We start from the raw sequence: 8,744 nt of genomic DNA on the forward strand, positions 1-8,744 counted from the left end.
CGGCATACACTCGGGGGAGGCCTCTGCCTTCCAGTCGCAGCCACTGGCAACCTCACCTCCTCAGCCGTTAAACTTTTTAAAATATATATGTTTATTGATTTCAGAGAGGGAGAGAGAGAGAGAGAGAGAAGCATTGATGAGAGAGGGGCCCACAACTCAGGCATGTGCCTGCCCTGACCGGGAATTGAACCGTGACCTCCTGGTTCATAGCTCATCGCTCAACCACGGAGCTACGCCGGCCGGGCCTCAGTGGTCAATTTTCAATATAAAAGAAAGACTAAAGCTGTGGCAGGAGGCTCCTGCGATGGTCCCGTCATCCCTGCCTCCTCCTAGTCACAATCCTGGGTCCGGCCCTGCCCCCCAGGACCTGGTGACCTGCGTCTGATGCGTGGAAATACGGCCAAAATGCCCCCTCACTTCCCAGGGGAGGTGGCGAAGGCCCTGCTGCCGTCCGGCCCGCCCACTGGTCCCCGTGCTCCCCTGCTGGAGGGAAACCAACCACAGGGTCTGAGATGCTCCGTGGACCGGCCTGAGCGACAAGACACGGACATTCCCAGCCAACAGGCAGCGTGGCCCCGGGGCGCTCGGCCCAGCCAGACAGGCTCATTTTTTCGTTTCCTCTGAACTTTTATTTTGAAAAGTTTCAAAACTACAGTTAGTTGAAGAAATAGAATGAGCATCTGTAAACACCTCACCTAGATTCACAAATTGTATCATTTTGCAGATTTATTTTGTCTGCCACCAACACACGTAGATTTCTGTTCACATCAGAGGGAGTCACGTGTCTAACTGCAGACACACAGGGGTCTATGGAGGGCCCCCCTCCCCCCTTCCCCCCGACAGAGACCGGCACCGATGTTGCCTAGTTAAGTGCCCACACTGTCCTTTGCAGGTGGTGCCCGCAGGTGGGGGAGCACACGTGGGGGTGGGGGTGCATCTACCCCTGTGAACCGGAACGTGAGTGGGGACCATGGTCTGGTTCAGGCATCGCTGCTGCTGTGATCCTCCCAGGACGCTGCTGGCCGCCAGCCCGCGTCTGCCTCGCGTTCTCTCTAATGGCCGTCGCGGCGAGCGATGCCAAGCAGACTTCCTCTGCTGATGCCAGCGACTCAATTAGGCAAAGCCGGAGCCGCTCATGTCTGTCTCCCTCTGGCCGCGGGCGACGATCAGTTTCTGGGGGGCAGTGAGGGAGAAGGAAGGCGCCTGGGTGCTCACTGACCCCCACACCCCACATCCTGAGAGGCATCGAGTCCTGACTGCAATAGGGCTGGGGCCTGGCCGGCCTGGCTCAGGGGTTGAGCACTGACCTATGAACCCGGAGGCCACAGTTTGATTCCCAGGTTGCGGGCTCCATCCGCAGTGTGGGGCGTGCAGGAGGCAGCCAGTCCATGATTCTCTCTCTCTCCCTCTCCCTTCCTCTCTGAAATTGATAAAAAGATATGTTTGTTTTTAAAATAGGGCAGGGGAAGAGGTTTGCCTGCCGGTCCCCACCAGCGGCCCATGAGGCTGTCGTCAAAGGCACAGGGAGCAGGGGAGTTGGGGGGCTCGCATCCCAGGGGGCCGGGGGACCGGGTGGTGGGCCGCTGCGGCCCCACTAGGACGTCCCCTCCTGGGTGGGGAGTGACCACTGCTCGGGTTACCTGTGGGATAATGAATAAACCCTCTCACCTGGACATAGAATATCAGAGCCCCAGAGAGACTGACAAGGGGAGAGGGCAGTACTTGCTCCCTTGACTTCCAGGCAGACCCCCCACCCCCCGGGAAGACGGGGTGCCCGGGTTTCTCTCCTCTTTTTTTAATATTTTATTGATTTTTTACAGAGAGGAAGGGAGAGGGATAGAAACATCGATGAGAGAGAAACATCGATCAGCTGCCTCCTGCACATCTCCTACTGGGTATGTGCCCGCAACCAAGGTACATGCCCTTGACCGGAATCGAACCTGGGACCCTTCAGTCCGCAGGCCGACGCTCTATCCACTGAGCCAAACTGGTCAGGGCATCTCCTCTTTGACTTGGTTTCAGAGCAAAGAGCAAGGGGACCTCTCCCGCCTCCTGAAACCCCCAGTCTCCTCCGCAGGATGGAGAAAAGCATCTCACAGGCCCGCCCGCCCCCTGGCGGCCAGCGGAGGGACCAGCTGCGTTGATTTCCACTCCAAACCCTTCCCGCCCAGCCCAGCCCAGGAACGGACCGCTCAGGAGGCTGTGACTCTTTTTTTTATTATTGATTTCAGAGTTAGGAAGGGAGAGGGACAGAGAGAGAGAGAGACATCAAGGATGAGAGAGAATCCTTGATCGGCTGCCTCCTGCACGCCCCCCACTGGGGATGGAGCCCACAACCTGGGCCTGTGCCCTGGGACCCTTCAGTCGCAGACCGACGCTCTATGCACTGAGCCACACCGGCCAGGGCTGGGCTTAGGTGATTGTAGACTGTCCTTCTCCCTCTGTTCCTGCCGCAGCCGGGGCTGGGGGAGTGTGCGTGGGGGTGTCAGGGGTCAGCCTGACATTGGGGTTTCAGACCATCTGCTGTCTGTTTCCTTCCCCCCCAGGCCAGGGCAGGGCACTGGTCATGGGAGCCCAGGATGGGGGATGGCTCCCGCCTTCTTCCCCCTGAGAGAGGGGGAGCCTTGGGGGAGGGGGCACCTGACTCCCCTAGTCCGGAGGCTGGGCCTGAGGAGCAGGGGCGAGGGAGCAGCCGTCTGCGTTGGTGAACTGAGTGTCCTGGCCCCACCCTGGACCGGGCTTCCCGGCATCCTCTCCCATCCACCCCCGAGCCCCCCAACTCCGAGCTGCAGAGCCAGAACTCCCGCTGCTTCCGGCTGCCCACGGGGATGAGTCAGCTCAGCACCTCCAAGCAAATTCCCCCGCGTCCCTCACAGGGCGCCCTGCCCCGAGGAGGGACCCTCTGACCTTCGATGCACCAGCCAGAAGCCTCCCGTCCCGTGTCTCCCGGGACACGCCCCTCGCCCTCGGCCCCACAGCAGGTGCTCTGGTGTCCAGCTCATTCCCCGCAACTGGTCACAGCCGGTCAGGGGCACCAGGACACAGCCCACAGCCAGGATCTGCGTGGAGCAGCGTGGGAGTCGCTTCTGGGCCGGCAGGAGCTCGGATCCGGGAGCAGCCTGGGCGGGCGGCGCCTCCCTCGCCCCGGGGGTGGGTGCGTGTTTTACACCATTTCAGTTTCCTACAGGGTCAGGCCCAGGGGCGGGATGAGCTTGCTGGGCCCGCGGCCTGTGAGCTACTGGGCGCCTGTGCCGAAGGGGCCTGTGTGAGGTGAGGACTGGAGGCCAGCGCTGGGAGATCCCCAATGATCTGTGAGCAAGAGCCTCAGGAGGGGGCGTCCTTGTGGGGGGGTGAGTGCCCCCTAACGGAGGCCCAGAGAGCGCCCCGTCCCTTTGGCCCATGTGAGGGCACAGCAAGAAGACGAAGTCCATGAGCCAGGATGAGGCCTCTCACCAGAAACCAAATCAGTGATGAGCATCGACCTATGACCCAGGAGGTCAGGGTTCGAATCCCAGTCAGGGCACAGGCCCGGGTTTTGGGCTCAATCCCCAGCAGGGGGTGTGCAGGAGGCAGCCTGTCCATGATTCTCCTCATCATTGATGTTTCTATCCCTCTCTCCCTCTCCCTTCCTCTCTGAAATTAATAAAAATAGAGTGATTACAATTTAAAAAAAAACAAAGAAAAGATATAAAAGAACTCAGGGCATGCCTGCCGGAGTTGAGAGCTGTGGCGCAGGCCCTCAGGTCACCACGGAAACGGTGGCTGTCCCGTCAGCAGGGCCATCATGACGCTCCTTGGTCTGCCAGTCCCCGCATCTGCCAGGAGACAAACACTTCCGTGGCTTGTGGGGTTTGGGGTGGGTTTTTTTTTTTTTAATGTTTTTATTGATTTCAGAGAGTGGGGTGTTGTTTTTTTTTAATGTTTTTATTGATTTCAGGAAGGGAGAGGGAGAGGGAGAGGGAGAGGGAGAGATCAGTGATGAGAGAGAATAATTGATTGGCTTCCTCGTGCACGCCCCCTACTGGAGATCGATCCTGCAACCCGGGCATGTGCCCTGATGGGAATTGAACCTGGGACCCTTCAGTCCACAGGGCAACGCTCTATCCACTGAGCCAGGGCAAGTCTGTTTGCTGAGAGAAATGTTCAGAACGGGGCCGCCCGCCCAGGAGGCTGACCTGAACTCGGTCATTTCCGTGAACTTCATCTCACGGAGATCGGGCTCCCCAGCGAGCATTCTACCGAGGCTCCCTGCAGAGGAGGAGAGGGCTTCCCGGCCAGGCCCGCGCCCCTTCGATGGCATCTGAGTATTTTTCCAGGGACCCAAGCAGCTGGTCTCCGTCGTGGGGAAAGTGTGCTGGCCGAGTGCACAGCTAAACCGCCCCGAGAGGAACGTCTCCATTACATCGACCTAGAAACTGTAATTCGAAGCGACTGTCCCTGGTGCCGTTTCGAGGTACTGTCCCCTGAATCACAGGGAAAGCTCACGACTTCGAGCTCAAGTGGTAAGTGCCGATGCTGATGGCTGTTGGCTTTCTTTCTTTCTTTCCTTTTTTTTTCTTTATTGATTTCAGAGAGGAAGGAAGAGGGAGAGAGAGATAGAAACATCAATGATGAGAAAGAACATTGATTGGCTGCCTCCTGCACCCCCCACACTGGGCATCGAGCCCACAACCCTGACCAGGAATTGAACCGTGACCTCCTGGATCATAGGTCGATTCTCAAAATACTGAGCCACACCGGCTGGGCTGGCGGTTGGCTTTCTATAGTCCCCTGGGAGCTGTTTAATTTTGGGATATGAAAAATGAATGCCCTCTGTACTACAGAAAACGTACATTTTTCTCTTGATTAAAGCAATGTTCTTCGAAATTAAACTATCAAAAGTAAATTCAGAACTTGATTCAGCCTTGTAGAATGCCCCTGAGGAATTAGATCCTATTTTCTCATGGTTGGGAAGTAAAGAATAATTTCTAAGGCCTTTTCATTTCTGGCATAGATACATATCTTACTGAGCAGATAACAAGTCAACTGCTCATCAATAAAGAACTGATTAAATGAATCATGATGTATGTTGCTATATTTCAATAAAACTTTTACCGAGAGAGAGAAACAGAGAGAGAGAGAGAATGAGGATAATCTACGTACTGATGCGAATTTCCAGGATTTATTAGATCACCAAAGCCAGTGCAGAGCAGTACATAGAGTATCCTACTCTTTCTATTAACAAAAAGTGTAGATAAGAATATAAATTTGGGGCCCGGCTGGCATGGCTCAGGGGTTGAGTGCCGACCTATGAACCAGGAGGTCACGGTTCCATTCCGGGTCACGGCATATGCCCCGGTTGTCGGCTCGATCCCCAGTAGGGGGTGTGCAGGAGGCAGCCGCTCAATGATTCTCATCATTGATGTTTCTGTTTCTCTCTCCCTCTCCCTTCCTCTCTGAAATCAATAAAGAAAAAAAAAGGAAAGAAAGAAAGAAAGCCAACAGCCATCAGCATCGGCACTTACCACTTGAGCTCGAAGTCGTGAGCTTTCCCTGTGATTCAGGGGACAGTACCTCGAAACGGCACCAGGGACAGTCGCTTCGAATTACAGTTTCTAGGTCGATGTAATGGAGACGTTCCTCTCGGGGCGGTTTAGCTGTGCACTCGGCCAGCACACTTTACACACACACACACACACACACACATATATGTATAAATTTGTATTTGCATGACTTGCATAGAAAAAGAGAAGGGTAATAAAGAAATATCGGCAATGGAGTGAGGTAGAGAGGATGGGGGTGGAAGCAAGATTTCTTGGTATAATTTTTAAATAGGTTAGACTTTTGAATAACATAAATGTATTAATAAAAAACATTTTTCATCTTCATTTCCTTGTGAGATGTCTGTGGGTCTAACAGACATTCAAGGAGAGATCGGCACAACCGTGAATAATAAGTTGCTGGTGAACGTCACTTAGTGACATTTTTCTACGGTAGATTAAATCAAGCCCTCTTTCTTTTTCCTTTTTCATTTAGGAAACTGGTCAGTCCTGCCTAGCCGGTGTTGCTCAGTGGTTGAGCATCAACCCGTGAATCAGGAGGTCACGGTTCAATTCCCGGCGAGGGCAGCCGGCCGATGTGTCTCTCTCTCTATCTCTCTCCCTTTCTCTCTCTCTCAAATCAACAAAAAAACATATTTTAAAGCAGCGGTTCTCACCTGTGGGTCGCCACCCCTCTGGGGGTCAAACGACCCTTTCACAGGGGTCGCCTAAGACCATCCTGCATATCAGATATTTACATGACGATTCATCACACTAGCAACATGACAGTGATGAAGTAGCAACGAAAATAATTTTATGGTTGGGGGTCACCACAACATGAGGAACTGTATTAAAGGGTCGCGGCATTAGGAAGGTTGAGAACCCCTGTTTTAAAGAGTTTAGTGATATTAAAGGCAGGCAGCAAAACGGCTCTCTGGCCCGCCTGAGCCACATACACACAGGGCTGGCTAACGGGATGGATCGCGGGGGTCTGTGTTGTTCGCGGTGAGCAGTGGCAACGTCCCTGACAATATTATCATTCGTCCACTCCCTCCCCAGTCCTTACCCACCTCCTCCCTCCTCCGCCCCGCAGGTGCACAAGTGCACCACGCCGCTGAAGAGGAGCTGAGCGCGAGAAGCCTGGCAGGAATCCAACATCTCTCCAGCCTCGAACTTGCAATCCCTGGCCTGGTGAGGGCAGCCCGCGGGTGCACTGTGACTCAGCACTCCGTGGTGCCTGAGCCGCGCCATGAGGTGCGGGGCTGGCTCCCTTCCCGGCCCGAGCACATCGGAGCTCCCGTACGTGAGCTCCCTGCAAAACACGCAGAACACGCAGTGGGTGGCTGAAGTGCGGCAGGGCTCACCCGGACACGGTGTGACTCAGTGTGTGAGGACGGGGAGCGGCCGTGTGTCCTGGGAGTGCAGGGAACTGTTCCGAAATCACTTGTTGACCTACGAGATCAGCCGGGAACGATGCTGACCACAGCAGCCCTCAGAAATGGAGACAGGGTGGTAAATAAAGGAAAACACACGCAAAATATGAGCTGGAATCAGGTCAGAAATAGCAGAGGTGGAGACGAGTTTAGGCTCGCAGAAGCCAAACATGAACCACCAGAGGGCTTTTCCCCTGAAAAAAAAAAAAAAAAAGAATAAAACTGAAACACATGAGAAAAGTCCAGCTCTTCCTGACTCTTTAGAGCAAAAAGAAAATAAGACAAACGATGTGAAGGCCACTGACAGCCCGACATGTGGGAGAGGATTTGAGGACCCGGTGGAGGAGGAGTTCATGGTTCTTGCCAAGCAGGGAGACCTTGAGGGGTGAGACCATGAAAAGGGAAGGAGGAGGGCAGTCCACAGGCAGGGAACCCCCCTGGGGGAGCCAGGGTCTTAAAGGGATGAAGACCTGAGCAGAGATGCGGAGACAGCCTCTAGGCAAATGGACGCAACATAAAACTGCTCGTGGTTATTTGTTTTAGCTCCTGTTCCTGGTCCCCTATCTGTGTTATTTTAACCCACAGAACAAGCCATGATGTAAATACTGTGAAACCCCATTTGACACAGGAGGAAACAGCCTGGGAAGGGTCACTTGCTCACAGCCACGTGGTTCATCAGCGGCTGGGCCGGGCCCGCAACCCACACCCTCCGACTCCACACAGCTTAATACCGCCTCTTGGGAACCTCTCAACATGTGAAAAGGAAGTGGGGAGTCGGAAATGATCGAGGCCTCCCCTGCACTCAGATCCACACCTTGTGGGGCACAGAATTACCCCCAAGAAACCTACAGCCTATTCATGGCGTTCAGACTCACACCCAAAGCCCACTGAGAGCCCACATCAGACCTGTCTCCAAGCGCCTCCGTGGAGACGGTCTGTCCCAGGCTGAGGGACCCAGGAGGAGGGCACTGAAAGAGCAGCATTTCCCATAGATTTGTGGGAAAGGGAGGAGCTAGGTGGAAAGAGCATCAGGGTTTGCAGGGATGAATTTGCAAACTCCTTGGCATGTACTAGAGGCCCTCCACAACCAGGTCTTTAAAACGTGGGGGGGGGGTTTGTTTTGTTTAATGTGTTATTATTCTTGATTTGAGAGAGGAAGGGAGAGGAAAAGAGAAACATCAATGTGTGAACGTAAGAAAGTAACGTTGATGAGGCACCTCCTGCCTCCTGCACTCGGACATGTGCCCTTGACTTGGAATCAAACCTGCGACCTTTCCGTGCAGGAGAGATCGCCCAACCCACTGAGCCACACGGGCCACGGCCACACCAGGTCTCAAGGAAAAGGAGGAGAGGTTGTCCTGAGATGCTGGTGCTGGGTCTTTACTACCAGGGCAGGCTCCAAAGGATCGGCATCCTATTTGTTTGTGTTCTTTGTGTTCACAAATATGGCTTATGCTTTTGGAAAACTTTTGTCCACAACCCGGGCATGTCCTGCACGCCCCCTACTGGGGATGAGCCCGCAACCCGGGCATGTGCCCCAACCGGGAATCGAACCCGGGACCCTTCAGTCCGCAGGCCGCCGCTCTATCCACTGAGCTAACCGGCCGGGGCCACAGGCGCCTCTTAGGTGCACACGCGTTTAGGAAACGGTGTTTAGGAAAGAAGCTGAAGGTTAGGACATAGGGGGGTGACACGTGACTGCCGTGCTCCTGGGTGTCATCTGCCCGGAAGTGAAACACGCGAGACGCGCACCCCCAGGGGCTGTTTTCACCGCCAGCCCCGAGGGAGCCGG

Source organism: Myotis brandtii, unplaced genomic scaffold, assembly GCF_000412655.1.
Source record: "Myotis brandtii unplaced genomic scaffold, ASM41265v1 scaffold633, whole genome shotgun sequence".
NCBI lineage: Eukaryota > Metazoa > Chordata > Mammalia > Chiroptera > Vespertilionidae > Myotis > Myotis brandtii.